The sequence below is a fragment of the Triturus cristatus genome, chromosome 12 (assembly GCF_964204655.1).
Source record: "Triturus cristatus chromosome 12, aTriCri1.1, whole genome shotgun sequence".
NCBI classification, from domain to species: Eukaryota; Metazoa; Chordata; class Amphibia; order Caudata; family Salamandridae; genus Triturus; species Triturus cristatus.
This window is the reverse complement of record NC_140595.1, coordinates 850,431,279-850,445,667: the sequence shown is the minus strand read 5'-3', so window position 1 is coordinate 850,445,667 and position 14,389 is coordinate 850,431,279.

The window sequence follows — 14,389 nt, the reverse complement described above, 5'->3', positions numbered from 1 at the left end:
GTTGGGAGACACCAGTTCCTGTTAGGCATGGAAACATTCTTAATTGGAGTTGTCAATCTCTGAGATGTGACCTAGCAAGAGCTCCTTTTGTGTTCATGAACAAGTGGATGTATAGCCTCTAGAATGTCCTTTGCAAGCAGTCAGATCATCATGTGGTTTAGATTTGGTTCACCATTGTCCGAGAGCTCTGCCATGGCATCCTAGGAAGTGTGAGTCATCACTGAGCCATTTTATAGTCTTCTGAGGGTTCAGCTGAGAGGGGTGGAACAGGGATATTTAGGAGTGATCGTGTGAACTCCTCAGGGAAGGCTGTTTAGAGTCCTACAGGAGGTTATGGAGTCTGAGAGAGAGCTGTGGGATCTTTAAATGTGGCAGGTGGGCACCCACCCGAGTAGGAGAGGCCAGTGCCTGCTTGACCTGCTGGCCTGCCCGACAAATGATAAATGACCCCTAGTATTTTTCAGTCTCTTAAATGTTCACCTTCCTAAAATACTCATTCTTTGACTTGGCCTGAGTAAAAATTCTGGGTACCCACCAGTGCTTAGTGGTGTTATACCCTTCTATAAACATCTATCTCTTTCTAATCTGTGTGTTAGACTTGGCATCTTTTGGCGTGTTTCCCCTGAGTTTTTGCTTTCTGACCTCCCGGGTTTGACTCTGTTTTTGCTGGCTTAGTGTTTCTGTGCACTTTTCTCACTGCTGATCTGTGGTAAAGTGTAGGCCTGGGCGGTCAATTCCGTTCCTCTCACGGAATTTGGGTAATTTCACGTTCCGGGGAGAATGAGGAATTGCCAAAAATTCCACGATCTGCGGCTTCGCGGAATTTTTTGCTTGTTCGCACTTTCAAAATACGCGTTCACGAGATATTTCCCCCGAGCACGAAAAAATCGTTCGCGAACAGGAAAAAAGCATCGCGAACGAACGGAAGAGTCAATTCCACGTGTTCGCGGAATTTCTGCGTGCTCGCTGAGATTTTTTACCGTTTCGCTGAGCTTTGCATAGCGAGACTACGCAAATTCCGCCCACCCGTACTAAAATGCAAGTGCTCCTGTGGTAGAATGTGTTATGGATTGGTGTTTCCATGATTGGCCTATTTTGATTTATGTGTCAGTCCCTAGAAAAGAGCACTAAATGTGGCAGGGCCTGTAAATCAAATACTGTTAGTGGGCTGCAGCACTGGATTGTGCCACCCACACAAACAGCCTCTAAATGTCAATCTGGCCTGCCATTGTAGAGACTGTGTGCAGTCTGGGACTGCCATGTCAATTTGGCAAGTGTACCTACCTACCAGGCCCTAACCTTAATTTGTATTACATGGCAGTCACCCCTATGGTACGCCCAAGGTACCCCTGTGGGCAGGGTGCAGTGTATGTGAAAGGTAGGACATGTCCTGGTGTGTGTGGCATGTCCTGATAGTGAATTACTGCCAATTTTGTTTTTTCACTATTGCAAGGCTACCTGTCCCGATAGGACAGAATGGGGGGTTTGTTTTTTACATCTTATAAACATAACTGGCCCTGGGAACTAGGGAGGAAAATAAAGTTTAGTATGCCTGAACTCAGAATTTAAAGATGCTTCTTTTACTGAAGATGATATTTACATTCTGTGTTTGAAAATGGCACTTTTAGAAAGTATGATTATATAAAACCGCAGCGGTAATGCACTCAGTTTTTAAATATTAAACTTTGATTTCAACTCAATATAAATGGTTATCTAGATCGGTGTGCGCCTGCTGTGGTGATTCCACCGTGCCACCAAATCAACAAAGACAAAAAAATCAAGACAAAAGTCTTAAACAGAAAGCGCACTACCTTAATTAACTCAAAATTAGTGGGTTTGGTTCAAGTTAAAACATATTTAAACATTGACAATAAATGAACTTGACATTGTTAAACCATTATACACAATGAATATATTCAAATATCAACTCAAAATCATAACTATGAAGATTGTCTCCGAGTGCTTATCTTCAAAATGCTTTATTCAGCAAATTCAACTTTGTCGTGTTGATGCTTAAACCATAAACTATTTCCATACAAGGAGATTCATCGCTCCCAATGCATTTCGGGTGAGCATTCACCCTTCGTCAGGGGAAATCTACAAACAAATGTATATGTGTCAAATGACAATTCTAATTATTTTATGCAAAGTCATCTTAAATTATGGCAGAAACATCCAGGATAATCATAGTCTTTACGAGATTACAAAGACAACATAGCAATACTGAGATCATTTTAACTGTCTATGAACATAGCCTTAATTACACACAACGTAGTATGGAACAAGATGTAGTGTGATATGAGACGCCAAACCACCATTTAGTGTCGAGAATCTAAAAAAGCGAAAAAAAATTACTGGTGTGAATCACCCATGTTAGTAGCTCTATATGATAATAAAAGTCGAAAATATCGAAAAAATACCTCCAGTTTCATGCAAGAATGAAATGGCAAGCATATAACCGTCAGGGCCGTAATGCGCGTTCTGTTTTGATGCAGTGTGCCTATAATATACCAAGTTACGAGAATATATGTCAAATCTCCGTCTAGTATTAATAGCAGGACCCGAGTAACCCGTGTTTAGAATCGCCAGCGCTTACCACTCCAATATCCATCGTGACGGCGTCACTCACGTACGCTCCCACTAAGAGTGAATAATCTCTGCTTCAGCTTTGCCGCGTAACACTATCACAGTGAGACACAACTATATCATTCCCTTTCTATGAGAGGTGCGCAGAAACCATAAGCCTGCGAATTAAACCAAGTTCAAGACTCACCACATACTAGTGGCCGTATCAGGACTCGGTGCTGTTATATAATGATGAAAATTACTTGGACCCGTTTTTCATGTTACACGCGTCTCGCTGCAAGTAATGAAAATGGAAACACTTTTTAAAAAGTGCAGCCCGAAATTTTTGTGCCCCTGATTCTCTGACCCCTATAAGAAGAAAACTCACACTCAGCTCAAAACGCTGTGCGCTTATTCAGAAACTCCAATCCTCCGAACGGAGACGACCCACCATCAATTTAAAGAAGGGGAGTTTGCCATCCTGTACGCGCCGTGCGAAAGTGATAGAGGTAACAAGCATTGGCATAGCCAATAGGTCTCGCTTTCGGGACCTTATAAGTATTTCGTTATGCAGCACAATATCCTTAGTGCTACAATGTTTACTGTTGCATGGTTAAACACTTATAAGGTCCCAAAGGCGAGACCTATTGGCTATGCCAATGGTTGTTTTGTTAATGCCATTCATCAACTCCCTGGAGCAAGATGTCCCCAGGACCCTGGGGAGCTGCCCAGCTGGCAGGGATGCCGAATGGCGCCATTCCAGAGGCACTTTCCAGTCCAGGGCTCTCCTTCCAAAAATCTTTGATTCCAAGTGAGTTATTCCGATGGGATTAAATTTCGCCAAACCAAGCCTTCAACTCCCACAATGCAGTGCACCAGACTCTCAAATGATACCATCAGGCTGAAAAATGTATAAACCTGTGCAGACCTGCTTTAGAAAATGTAACTAACATGAAGATTTATCTAAAATCCCATACTACCGGTCACAGAAACCCAAGGTGAAATTGGGGTTTAATGGTCAAATGAAAACGTTTTTTAAAAAACAATTTGCTAACTAATTGTTTTACCGTGAACATCCAGAACGCATACAGCCACACAGGCAGCAGCAGTGCAAGTTCCCTCCCACAAACGAGGCAAAACACGAATACAGATTAAGGGCCATATTTACAAGCCCCTTGCGCCACTTTTGCGTCATTTTTAACATGGAAAAAGTGAGGCAAACGTGGCGCAAGGGACTTGTAAATAAGCCCCTAAGTATTTGTTTTTTAATGTTTTTATAACGCTACACTACATTGCGCCCTTCGAGAGTAGGCTGAGAGAGGAGGGTGGAACATCCGCGCAAGCTCCCCTCGCGTCCTGAAAGGCACAGAGGAGGCAGGCGGAAGTGTAACCCCACAGAGAAGGTCACAGCACAGGCAGCAGCAGTGCAGAACTCCCTGCGCACTGAACAGGTACAGCGGCCGCAGCAGCACCACACGCCCTTGGCTCTCACAGCCGCACATGGAACAAAAGCTACCCCCAGGCACGCCGAACAACCATTCCTCATGTAAACAGAACATATACACTATTGATAACGGAAGGACAGATCCCCTGATCCTCAAAACTACAGCCCTCGCACACAAACCGTGCACCAAAGGCAGCAGTTATGGAAGCGTGCAAAGACAAAGCACTACAAACGCAATTCTGCAAAATGTGAATGAAGCCGGCGGCTCATCTATATATTCTGAAAGTATATGGTAAATACTGAAGTTAATAATTTACCAAGTATTGGAGCTAATATTTTTGTAAAAAAAAAACAAATATATATATATATATATACAGGAAACAAACAGTTTTTGCAATGTGTGCAGACGAGGAAATGCGTGCAGACAGGAGCAGATAAACTACCCCAAAAAGTACATTTGAAATGCGTGGAGACAGGAGGAGCCGAAGAACTTACAATAAATGGTGGTTAACAAGGAGGCCCTAAATGCTGAGCGATAGTGATCAGGGGAATGAGGCTACAACCAGATCAGGCTTCCCCAGGGACGGGAGACTCTTGGGGGCCCACAGCCAGGCGTCCTGTATGCATGGCCTGAGGTGCGAGGGGGCGGGGGTAGAGATGCGTTGGAGTGATTTCTGATAAACGTGTTTGTGAGGCTTCTGCAGCCAAAGCAATAATTAACATAAGGGAGACGCGCGAGCGCGCAAAACAAGATGGCCGCCGTGTAGTGAGCTCCGGCGTTTTATCGTCCGTTTTTCGTTTAATAACGACGATTCCTGTCAGTTTTATAGCGCAAATGAGGTCGCTTGACTGCTGAACATCTTACCTGTTGATTGCTGTGATTTTCTTTGAATTTGGACGGTGTTTGAGGCGTTTTCCAGTGTCCAGCCTCTGCTTCCAGCTCTGCCTTCAGGTATTCCCAGCTTTGTCTGTCAGGGGGCGGAGCAAGCATTCAGGAAAGGGCCTGGCTTGGGCCTAGCCACTCCCATAGCCTGTTATAGCTGCTGCACCAGCTTTAATAAGGATTTTCTTACTGCTGCATTATTTTTTTCCTTCATTTTCTTGCGTTGTTGCTGTTATTTTTGCAATTTTTAAATTTTATTTTATTTTTATTATTATTATCCTACTTTCGCTACTAAATCAACATAGATAATAAAAATATTCATCCTAAAAGGAAGCAGCAGGTTTCACCTCCGCCAATTAAATCAAAGGCGGTAGAGTCAGCAGAACCTTCATTATCCTTAATTTTGGAGGAAATTCAAGCACTTCGTGTTAACACAGATTCTATTGCCTCAGAGATTAAAAATGTTCGAAAGGAAATGGCGAGTATGTCAATGAAAATCTCTGATAACGCAATTAAAATACACGATAATAAGGCTAAGCTTGAGACTTTCACTCCTCTTGTAGCTAAAATATCTCCTTTGTCTACCCGACTCCTAGAGATGGAAAATCGTAACAGACAATACAATTTACGCATTTTTAATTTACCAGAGGATGTGGAGAGTGGCAACTGTAGACTGTATTTGGAAAATTTGATTCCTGGGCTTCTACAAATTAAATTTCCAGAAAAATTTGAGATTGACAAGGCCCATAGAATGCCTTCACATCGCAATCCTCAACATACCAAACCTCGTCAAATGATTTTCAAAGTCCTCAGGCATCATCATTTGGTTTTGATTCGAAAGGCAGCACGAGAGATTCCTTCCTTGATGGTCAATGGGAATAAAATTTTTATTCATCAAGACTTTGCCAAGGAAACAGTCTCAATCTGCAAGGAATTTTCTGCTCTTCGGCCTCAACTGCGAAGTCTTGGGTTCAAATATGGTCTTTTTGACCCTTCAACAATGCGTATCTGGAAAGACAATCTGTCAAAATCTTTTCAACGTCCTGATGACTTGCGTCAGTTTTTGGATCAACGTTCACAGCACTCCATGGATACTCATGACTCTAATACTTGATTATAGCTAATTTACGTTTTTTTTTTTTCTGACAGGTTAATGGGTCATTACTACATTGGGCTCCAACGGTTCGGTCATGCTTGTTAAGCGTATGTGCGTCTCATCTTTGATATTTTTGTACCCTGTTTGTCGTTTTCTCCTTTTTCAAATTTTTTCACCTCCTTTTACTTGTTCTGGAGCTACTATTTTCTCTCATTATTGTTCTCCTTCTTTTCTTTTTCTCCTCTTCTTGATCTTTTTCTTTTATTCTTTCTCTCTTCATTATGGCTGATATTCACAATACTAAAGTTGTTTCATTAAATGTCAAAGGTTTACGTCATCCAGTTAAGCGTACAAAAATCTTAGATTATTTAGGTAGTTGTAAGGCAGATATTTGTTTTCTTCAAGAGACTCATATAGATGACAAAATCTTAAATTATATGAAAAAGAAATGGGTAGATACTATTGTTTCATCACCTGCTATTGGTAAAAAAAATGGTGTGGCTATTTTTGTTGCGAAAAAATTGCATTGCCAAGTCTTAAGCAAAATTTCGGATGCAGATGGAAGATATATTATAGCTAAAATTAAAATTCATGATTCAGTCATATTTTTACTCAATGTTTATGGTCCTACTGCGGATGACCCTCTTTTTTGGTCTAATATTACCACTGAGGTTCTAAAGTTGGGTAAAGTTCCTTTAATTGTTGGAGGTGATTTTAATGTTATTGCTGACCCATTATTGGATAGAATATCCAGTACTAAATTTCGCCCTCCTAAGGTTTTTCATGCTTTTAAATCATTTATTCATAGCACCAAGTTAGTTGACATTTGGCGTTTGCACATTCCTACAGAAAAATGTTTTACATTTTTCTCTAATCCACATAATTCGCATTCTAGAATTGATTATTTTTTAATTTCCACACAACTAGTCCAATCTGTTAAGACTCCTAAGATTGGTAATATTGACATCTCAGATCATGCCTTGATTTCTTTTGTTCTGAATTTAACTTCAACTTTTGCAAACCAAACTAGATGGCGTATGAATACTGGAATTGTTCTTAATGAACATAATAAGCCTAAAATCTTAAATGCTATTCGAGACTATTTTTTACTCACTCCTGAAGGTTCCACTTCTATGGTCAATAGATGGGACGCCTTTAAAGCTTACATTAGGGGTGTAACTATTTCAATTATGGCCTATGAAAATAAAACATTCAACGCACGTATCAGATGTTTGGAAAAACAAATTGCGAAATTTGAAAGGCTTTTTATTTCATCAAATGATCCTCAATTTAAAGTCAAGCTACAAAAGCTTCGATATGAATTTAACTCAATCCTTAGTACAAGAGCTGGCATCCAAATTTCTAATTCTAAGGCTAAATTCCGTTTTAATGCCAACAGATCTGGGAAGCTTTTAGCTAATTATTTACGTATAAAAAAAGATAGAACGCAAATTACCTCAATTCATGGCCCTAATGGTAAAATTGCAATATCTCATAATGATATTGTTAAGGAATTTTTGGATTTTTACTCTACTTTATATAATAAGCCTGATCCTCATGATCCCTCCATACTGGACTCTTTTTTAAATACGTGTGATTTGCCCAAAATTTCACACTCGGACAGGCTTGGGCTAGATTTACCCATTACTACTGAGGAAATTTTAGCTGCTATTAAATCCATTAAAAAAAATAAATCCCCTGGCCCAGATGGTATCCCAGCTGAGTTTTATAAAGAGTTCCAGTCCCAACTTTTGCCTTATTTATTTCAACTTTTTACTTTTTTTGGTTCTTCAGGAACGATCTCAGGTTCCTTTACTGATGCTTTAATTATTGTACTTCCTAAGCCAGATAAAGACCCCACTCTTGTTTCAAATTATCGCCCTATTTCCTTAATTAATCAAGATTGTAAATTGTATGCTAAAATACTTGCTTCTAGACTGGCCCCTATATTGGATTCTATTATACATCTTGATCAATCCGGTTTTATGAAGAATAGATATTCTACAAATAACACAAGAACCTTATTACACGTTATTAAACAGAGTTCCACTTTAAGTTCCCCCGCAGGAATTTTGGCTTTGGATGCAGAGAAAGCTTTCGACAAAATCCATTGGCAATTTTTATTTCAAACCTTATTATCATTTAATTTTGGTACTTCGTTTATACGCATGATTTCTGCTCTGTATTATGCCCCTACTGCTCGTTTATTTATTAATGGCCAAGTATCTAGTCAGTTTTCTCTTTTTAGAGGCACAAGACAAGGTTGTCCCCTCTCTCCACTTTTATTTCTCATTGGAATTGAACCTTCCTTACTCATATAAGAAATTGTGTTAATATCAAAGGTATTAAGATTAAGGACATTAATATCAAAACCTTAGCCTATGCTGATGATGTGCTGTTATTTATTAGCGAACCTATATCCTCAATGCCTGCCCTATTAGAAATTATTGCAAAATATTCCATGGTTTCTGGCTACAAACTTAATATTAATAAAACTGAATTCTTCCCTTTAAACATTTTTTGTACTCCTGATATGTTACCCTTGGCTGATATTGTGTGGCAAAAAGATAGATTAAAATATCTTGGGATTCTATTTGCGTCCTCCATAAAAGCAACATTAACATTAAATAGTAACTTTATTCTGAATTATATCAAAGATAAAACATCTAAATGGTCTTCACTTCACCTCTCTTGGTGGGGTAGAATGGACTCCATTGAAATGACTATTGCTCCTAAAAAATTTTATACACTTGCTATGATTACTTTTCAATTTCCATTACAATTCTATAAAAACATTGATAGACTTCTCTCTAAATTTCTCTGGAATAATAAATCAACTCGTATTGGTTATAAAAAATTAAAAGTACCTAAATGCAATGCTGGATTTGGCTTGCCTGACTTTTTTCTATATCACAAGGCATTTATACTGAAACAAAGTTCTATATGGTTTCCTCCTTCCTCTTTAAAGAACCAACCTACATGGTTTCATATAGAGCAGTCTCTTGTGGATCCTTTTCCATTGACCACCTTGCTAGCAATGTCCAATAGGTCAACATATGTGCATAAATCGGTTGTTATTAAATCCACTAAACTCATTTTTAATGACCTGGATTCAATTTTTTTGACCCCTATGATTCATACTGAAGATATGTCATTGTGGCATAGTAATGTGATTAAATTGAATAGAAATGTTAATTTTTGGAATGCTTGGATTAAAGCTGGTATCTTTTATCTTAAAGATATCTATTTTGACAATGTTTTTGTTTCTTTTGAAGCTTTACAAATGAAATTTAGTTTACCTCAATCTGATTTTATTAAATATGAGTCTTTATGTAATTCAATTTTAGACTTCTTCCCTCATGGTATTCCGTTTAATGTTAAAGCAGATTTAGCACTATATATTCGAACTATCTCTACGTCATCACATACTGTCTCTATTTTATATAAAAAATTATCTAATTCTATAGGAAACAATTTAAGTATTATTTCAACATTTTGGAATGATGAGCTTTTCCTTTCTTTGTCCAACGATACTTGGATGACTGTTTGGCTTAATAGTATTTCAGGATGGCTGCCTGTTTCACTTTACCAAACCGATTCTTATATTTTATTTAATTGTTTATGGACCCCAGTACGTTTATTTCGTGCTAAACTGATGCAAGACGACATTTGTTGGCATTGTAAATTACTTCCTGGATCACTACGACATATGCTTTTTGAATGTCCATTAATTTTTAAATTTTGGTCTGATGTTTGGGATATTATTCAACAAATATTTCATATTCATGATGTTATTTCTTACAAAATATTAATATGTAAATCTGTTGGTCTTACGCATAACTTAACTGAATTAGAAGGTAAACTGTTTAATTTCCTAATGTCAGCTGCTTTAAAGTCCATTACATTTTACTGGAAGGATATTTCGTCTTTATCGGTTCATGCTTGGTGGTCATGGGTCATTTTTACAAGAAGAGGTGCTCAATTATCCCTGAAAGGGATCAATCATAATTCTAATTTGTTTCACTCTTTTTGGTTACCTATGGATGTATACTTATCTTTATAATTGTATATTTATACTTGATTCACCGTTTTACAGTCATTCTACTTAAAGCCTTATATGATGAATGTAGCTCCTTTTTCTAATAAGTTGACATTGCAATTTTTCATGGCTCCCTCCCTTCCCTTCTTTTTAGTTTATCTTCCCTCCTTTAATTGATTATTTATACTTCTTTAACTATTGTATTTAGAATTGCTTTAAGAAATTTTTCATTTTATATAGGTATTTTTGCTTATGATAAATTTTTTCTGTATAGTCTGTATTTGTTCATTATTATGGAAAAATGTAATAAAACATTTTGAACTAAAAAAAAAAAAAAAAACTAAATAATTAACATAAGGGTAAATGCAGGAACGCTGGGAAAGTGAAGAATAGCACCAAAATAAAAGTACAAAGCTTCGTATGCTTAAAAACTGCCATTGAAATGTGCAGAAAGCGTTAATAAAAATCATATAATTTCCCCTTGTAAATAAAGCTAGCCCATGCGTATGGAGTCCGGAGTTCCTGGCAGCCACACCACACAACTCGTCCTGCTGTTATCTTTAGTGGCAGCTGCCGTATTCATAATACATTTCTGTTGATCCTCCATGCCCCGCAGGAGAACAATAGGGAATGGTTGTTTTAATTTTTTTATTCAAATACTAGCGCATTGAAGAGCAGCGTGCATGCTCAGCACAGCCATACTCTTCCATATAAAATAACACCATCTCACGCAGCGCTGCTACAGTAAACTGCTTTTTTGTGGATAGAGAAGTGTTTACCCAATGCGAGGGCTCAGCACAGCTGTGCTGATAACGTCAAACATACCGCGTCCTCGCCACACTACTGCATCTGACTGAGCGCATGAAAATACAGAAGCTAAGCTCGTTGCCTCTCCTCAGTTGCACTATAACGGCATACATTTTCAAAAGCAGTAACTCGCATGCATCGGGGTCCTGGCAGCTGCACAACTCGTTCTGGTGTTGTGGATATTTGTTGTGGGCTACTGATCAGCTGCTGCAGGGGAGGAGGGGAGGCGGGCTGATCACCATGGCCAGAAGAGGGTGTTGTTTATAGCGAGGAACATGGCAGATAAACTAATTATCGGAAGCTGTTTTAGAATGCATTGTACGTTATTTCATTCTTAAATCAGTGCTAGAAAATGCTTTTATATTTTATTACAATCCTGCCCGCTGCTGCAGGGGAGGAGGGGAGGCGGGCTGATCACCATGGCCAGAAGAGGGCGTTGTTTATAGCGAGGAACATGGCAGATAAACTAATTATCGGACAAGACAAGCAGGAAGTGGGATAAGGGAGGGGGTGGCAAATGGCGTGTACATTTCGCGGGCGCTTTGATGTTCACAGTGGCCGCGCGGCTCACTGAACATCAAAGCGCCCGCGAAATGTACACGCAGGCTGCCAAATGGTGCGTGCGCCCGGCGCACATGCACTGTGTGAAAGTGATCACGATCACATCAAAGCGCCCGTGCGGCCCGCGAAAGTGAAAGCAAACGGTGTGCAGGCTGCCAAATGGTGCGCGCGCCCGGCGCACATGCACTGTATTTGGAGGCCTGAAAGCACTCGTTTGCACTTCCAGATATCCCATTTACAAAAGCTCTTGCGAGAGCAGCGCTAAAGCGCTGTCTCAGGCGAGACCTAAAAATGAATGTGTCCTTGTGTAACGAAACTGGTGCTCATGTAAAGCACTCTGATACCTGATATCTTCGGGTCTTGTTCGGGCAAAATAAAACTCTTAAAATAAAAAAAAGTGTAAAAGGCATCTCCACATCAGGCACTCTGGAACACAGCTTTTGGTCCCTTCTCCTTAGACACTGCCCCCTGTGGTGCGTTAAGGTATTATCCATTTTGGCCACTCCGGCCTCCCTTGGTGGTGAGAGGCCAGAGGAAAGGGATTTATCCATAGATAGGATTTCAAATTCTCTCTGATCCCTTGAGGTTGATTAAACACGGGCAGGGAAAAAAGCTTTCCGTGGAAAGTCCGAGCTTGAGACGTCCACTAGAAGTGATCACAGCTCCCAGGGACCTCCATGTGGTACGTGATGCCGCCATCAAGCGGTTTAGCCGACATAATATTGCATTATGGGACATGTAATTTTGCTTTCAACACCGCAGCTCGTGAACTCCTGCGATCACAGTGCTGTTGATTAAAAGGCTAGGACGCGTTGAGGGACTTACGCGTGAGTTTTCCTGCTCTCAGATTTGGCTGGTCAAACACACACCCTTTGCACTGCCAGGAAGAACTGAAGCAAAGAGAAGAAGCTGCTGGGAAGGATTCCCCGTGGCTCGGCTCGAGCACAGGCTCTTAGAGCCAAGCCAGACCTTGGGCCGATCACTGGCTCGGCTCTCTCCGCTAATTTGTTGGCTCTCACTTCTCGGGCCGTGATGTGTTCAGCAGTCCCGTATAAACTTACACCAGAGGAAAACTGGGTTTATCAGCCAACCTCTGAACTAACCAAAAAAACACACAAGCAGGAAAATGTGACTGCTCTGTTCCTGACCGGCGGCATAAAACAAAATGACGCCCCCATCAGACTATCTCACTTACATTCATTTGCCTTGAACTGAAGGGAGTTGAACGCGCCCCTGGTTTTGACTGATTTAGTGTGTCAGCACCAGCAGCACAACTGCCCCCCACGCGTGATATGCTGATCCAGTCAAGGTGTTCCCTTTATTCAATTATAAAACAGGACAACAGGTCCCAGAATTCACGTTTTTAAAAACCTGGCCTGGAGTATCACATCACGCATGACCTGGGAAGCTTTGTTGCTATTGCCCCTCCCTGCACAACTGTTTTGCCACAACAGCGTCCGGGCCAAGCAGCTCTCAGCAGACCTAGCTACAGCATGAGGAGTAAAACTGAACTCAGCATCAATTCTGGGCTCATCCGATCCTGCCCGAATTCCAACAGTGAGGACTAAACCAGCTGGACGAGCCCCCTCCTGTCTACCGACGCACGAGGGTACATGGGGAGTGGCGCGTGCTGGCTGGACTGGCCAAATGAGCGGGTAAGTGGACGCACAAGTGCATCTCTGAATTAGCCACGAAAGTTTGACTCAGCGTCTCCTTGCTGAAATAACCAAAGCAGCATTTAGTAAAAGAAAACGGCTCAGCAATTCTCCAAGCCGGTGGAAAACGCGCTCAGCCGCCCCCTCTGACTCACCCACGCGAGCAGTGAAATTGGCCATAGGGGCTCCAGACTGGACTGGCCACACTGACACGAACACTGATTTCCCAACTTCCTATAATGCAAGCATGCACGGGGCTGGACTGGGCACACGTGACACTAGGGAAACCTCCGGTAAGCTGGGGTGCTGTCTGCGATAGAGTCTGGCAAACAACTTTTAGGGAATGACTACACATTCATTTTTGGCAAACACATATAACATTTCAACCCCTTGCCCAGTGAAATCCTCACGGAAATGTTCGCACTCGGGGCCTTTCGGGAATGGGACGAAGCCTTTTACCACAGGTGCTTATAGCGCCACTGAGCATGCGTGTAAGGAAACGTGATTAAAAAAACACATCTCCAATTAGCACCACCTGAGGACAAGCCCGGCGGAGCGTGGCGCGCGCGCGCGCTTGGGGGCGGGGGAGCGGACCCTTTGAAGTGCTCCCAAAAGGCGGATTGCATGGCGGCACGATGCGCGTGATTGTGCGCGTGCTAGCCATGCAATCCGCTTTTTGGGAGCACTTTTGAAACCCGTAATCTATAGTCTCGCTTTGCAATCGCTTACGCGATAGCAAGGCGAGACCTAAAAATAGGACTACGAGAGAAACCAAAAGGAAACTCCGTCTGTGGTGGTGCGCCATGTTAGTAAAGAACGTGATGGTTTGTAAATCTGATTAGTCACAACGTTATGAAACAGGTCATGATATCCTGACTTTACAAAATCAGTTCCATTGTTATGGTTGTTACTTCTGGCTTGTGCTGTGTACATCGCATTGAATATCGTGTTTATACATATATTGATCCATTCAAATGACGCTAGAATAACAATACATTCTCATTAACATTCAATGATTACGCGATTAACATAAATATAATGACCCACGAATGAATAAATCTGGAAATTAATAATTACTGCAACATGAGCAAACATAAATTTAAAATTATAAAGTTCTTAATGCTTGTCCCATCTGACATTGTGTGTTTAAAGGGCTGTGGTACATATGCTGACTTATTTATCATGAAGATAATGAAAGTCATAATCAGATTACAGGAAACAAGAGAGTTCCATTTTATCGGATTAAGCGTGTCCAAAAATCTTATCCAAAACGTCTCTCTTTGGGTGATCAGTTTTGACATGTCCCTATCATTATGGTGCTTAACTACCTCTAGCACTG